Raw genomic sequence first — 4349 nt, 5'->3', positions numbered from 1 at the left:
ACCCCAGACAGGGGATGAAAAAGCAAATGCCAGCAATTTCAGTTCCCATTTCTGTCAGGGTTCTCCAACATGCTTAGTGGAGAGGTTGACAGAGAGTGGCTTAGCTAAGGAAGACAGGAGTTTCGAGCCAAGGCTATTATTGCCTGACTTGGAGCTGTCTTCCCTCCCTCACAATAGTAAAGTGCAGTTTCTCCCTTTTAGAATCATCTTCCCGGGAGTTGCCTTTCCAGCTGTACTTTATTTTAGTAGCTGCAGGTCAAGGTTGGTATTGGAAGGTCAGCAAAAGCTCTGGAAATCGAACAATGGGATCCAATGGAATCTGGCCTGGATTCAGTCCAAATGGGTCATATGAGAAGCAGTGTATACGAGAATCCCACAGGGGTTGTATTTCACTGAGGACGACTCAGTATTTGCTGATCTTGTAACCCTCTATCTGTTGTTGTCAGGTGTTGCATTGACACAGCAGCATTACGGCATTCCTTACTTCTCCTGGGTACAATTTCCCCACCGTGGGCTTGCACAACAAGTATCATCTGTCCCTGTGATGGTGTAAGATGTGCAATGTACGTAGGGCGAACTCAATCACTTTTGCACAACCTCGTGTAACCTTAAAAACAACCAAGTTGGGGGGAAATAAAGGTTTATACACGAATGCAAAATAACTAACACAATCAGCCTGGCATTTGAAACTCATTTTTCAGCCTGGTATTACCAAAGTGTTATATACTAGAGTGGATTTTGACTACTTTTGACAGGTGCACCTATTCTGGATAGCATGTACACTGGACATGCTTCAGGCAGGAGCCAAAGCAGACATGCCCAAGGCTTTAATAACTGTCACAGCTCATTGAAATGAGATTCAGTAAGGAGCCAGGACATCCAATCTCAGTCCATGAAAGCTAAATGTAACTTTGAAACCTGATGCAGCTCCATTAGTATATAATTCCCAACATTGGAACCATTCCAGATCACTACCCTGGTTAAGCTGCTGTAAGGGCCATTGATCACTGGAGCCAAAAGTGCAGAGAAGTGAAATTAAATTTTCATTTGTTTCCAGAAATAATATTCCAGAGTAATTTCAATGTTTTATTTCACGTTTGAAGTCAAGTCTACTGCTTGCTTTTTTTTTTTTAAACCACAGTTAATCTGTATGGCGTTAAAAAGTTCTTAGGGATCACTAAAAGTGTAAATTGCGTTTATGAAAGTTCAGACCTTTTTTTTCTTTTTGCTGTTTCATTCGAAATGTCTGAGGGATTCATGGGGCACTCATTACTGATATCCCTTACACTGATTGTATTCTTTATCCATGATCAAACAGCTGACATGCGTGTGGCTTCTAAAATTAGCCACTGTGTCAATTAATTAAACATGGAATTAGTAGGAAGAATTTCTGTCATGGAGGAATATTTAGGGCTGATGAACAATAAGAGATCACTGGAACTGCATTACACAATTTTTTTTAATCAATTTCACTATTTCTGAGACTAGTTTAAATTGCTGATCCTGAGTGTTAGCAGGATTTTTTTAGGGGGGGGGGCAAACTCCAAATACATACTCCAAACAAACAGACAAATATAACTATAACCAGAGAACAGATCTATCATTCTAGGCAGATCTGGGACTGTCAGTGGCGAGGCCTAAGTAGACTTGGCACCTAGGAAACTTGTCTTTCATTCCTAAACTTACTTTGTTCTCAAAGAGTGGATCTGCTGTCCTTCCACCCATCACTGATACTCCTGAGTTCTTTCCTAGGCTCCCATCACCTTCTCCAGCATTTAATTAATTGCAACACTAGTGTTTTCCAACTTACCTTTGAATGAGTGATGTCTTTCAGCATTGTTGGTTTGTAAATATTGGCATGACAATGAAGTTCACGACACGCCAGGAAAACAAATAGTGGACTACACTTCAGCATTGTCACTAGGGTTGCCATATTTCAAAAAGTGAAAATCCGGAGCTTTTTTGACAAAGTTGTTAAGCTGCTTTTCGGAAATTCCTCCCGGACAACATTTTTAACAGGCAAATCCCTAATTAAAATCCTGTTTTGTCTGAACTGCTTTTAAGGCCTGTTTAAAAGCCAACGCTGAAAGAATCAGATGTTATGTCTCTTGGGAGGAAGTTCCATATATATGAGGCTGCCACCACCAAAAAGACTCTCCGTCTCTCTCTCTCTCTCTCTCTCTCTCTCTCTCTCTCTCTCTCTCTGTGTGTGTGTGTGTGTGTGTGTGATGAGTTGCCTTTCCGTAGTATTTCAGTCACTCGAGAATCTCTGGTGTTTCCCAACCATTGAGGAAACATGAACCACTGATCCTACACTCCTAAATTTCATTTGTCACACGGTGATTCAGCCCTGGTGGTAACACCACACACCATAATAACACAGCAATCTCATAACAGAATTTTGACAAACTCCCATTGCAATCTGACACTCACTACTGTATAATCACAAAAGTTTTATATGTGTACCAATGGAACAAGATAGGGCTAAACATCACCCCTATTCCTACAAGATTTTCCTTCTTGGTTTTTTCTCCACAAATTTGGTATGGAAAGATGCTCCAATGTGGCAAAATTCCAACACATCATTTCAAAATGCATCAAGTTGCAACCTCGATGTATGCTGTACTATTGAATGAATTGAGCATTCAGTGGAAATGGCACTCTACAATGAGTTCACTATCCCCCAGATGGTTATGTAACATCCCTCTTGCTGGATCTAAAATTTTGTCTGGAATGCTACAATTCATGAACAGAGAAGAAGGTTTGCGCCTAGTGGCAGATATAAATTGCTGCACATGGAATTGTTAGAAAGCACCGTATAGATTGTAGAGCAAATGCAAAACTCATGCAAGTGGAATGCGGCAAAGGTAGTTCAGTGCTTGCTAGACAAACTTTGGACCTAGCAGTAAGGGGGGGGGGGGAGTAAGATGACCTGTAAATATGTTGGATTCAAAAAGCAAACAGCAGCTTCTCCTATGCACGTTAAATAAAAGTTGCTCAAGCAATGATCTCACTGGACCAATGAAGGCCAAGGGAATTTCAATACCAGAGCACCAAAACGTGACCTTGCATAAAAGAAAACAAATTCCTTCCAGTAGCACCTTAAAGACCAACTAAGGTTGGTCTTTAAGGTGCTACTTTTAGTTGGTCTTTAAGGTGCTACTGGAAGGAATTTGTTTTGTTTTGACTATGGCAGACCAACACGGCTACCTATCTGTAACTTGCATAAAAGGTTCACTTCCTTTGAATTTTAGAAAAGTCCAAACTTAATGGGATGACAGCCTGCCTAACTGATGTAGAATGGAGACCTCAGTAAATATTTATATTATGGTAGCTCCCAAAGTCCACATTTTGATCATGGAACTGAACAGTGCTGATTGTTGTATAAACATGGGAAAGAGGCATTTCCAAGTAGGGGAATTATTTCTGCAAAATGTTTACCTCTAGGGTCACTGGTTGCTGCTAAAAATGCAACCAGAAAATATTGTAAGTGCATGAGGTTTTTTGTATCCTAAATTAAATTGACTGACAATAAGGCCACTTATATAGGATAGATAGATAGATGATAGATAGATGATAGATAGATTAGATAGATAGATGATAGATAGATAGATAGATAGATAGATAGATAGATAGATAGATAGATGATAGATAGATAGATTAGATAGATAGATAGATGATAGATGATAGATAGATGATAGATAGATAGATAGATACATAGATAGATAAATAGATAGATAGATAGATAGATAGATAGATAGATAGATAGATAGATAGATGATAGATAGATAGATAGATATAGATAGATGATAGCTAGCTAGCTAGGACTATCATAGAATTGTAGAGTTGAATAAATAAATAAATAGGACTATCATAGAATTGTATTACATAGAATTGAATTACAGAGTCATCTAGTCCAGCCCCCTGCAATGCAGAAATCACTGCTATAAAATAAATCACACACCCTAACCCTATCCTTCCTTAGGGGTCCTTTGTCAGTCTGCAAGAGGGCTGAGGACACGTAAAATTGTGTGTGTCTTCCCGATAATTCTGCTAGGAGGACCCTGGACTTCTGCCCCAAACTCCTGCTCTAACAGCACAATCTGTTAAAACTGTTTTCAATTTTCAATTGTTTTAAGCTGTCCTAGGCTGATGGTGAATGGTGAGTACCTTTTTAAATGATGATGATGATGTTAGTAGGCAGTAATGTAACCCCCATTGTTCAACCCAGATGTTGAGGTCTAGCTGCAAGGGTCTTCTGGAGGTTCCCTCAGGAAATGACATTACAGTGGTACTTCAGGTTAAGTACTTTTAACCTGAAGCACCACTTTAGCTAATGGGGCCTCCTG

The sequence above is a fragment of the Podarcis erhardii genome (assembly GCF_964252035.2).
Source record: "Podarcis erhardii genome assembly, chromosome: 11".
In the NCBI taxonomy this organism is placed as follows: domain Eukaryota; kingdom Metazoa; phylum Chordata; class Lepidosauria; order Squamata; family Lacertidae; genus Podarcis; species Podarcis erhardii.
Note: the sequence above shows the minus strand (reverse complement) of the source record.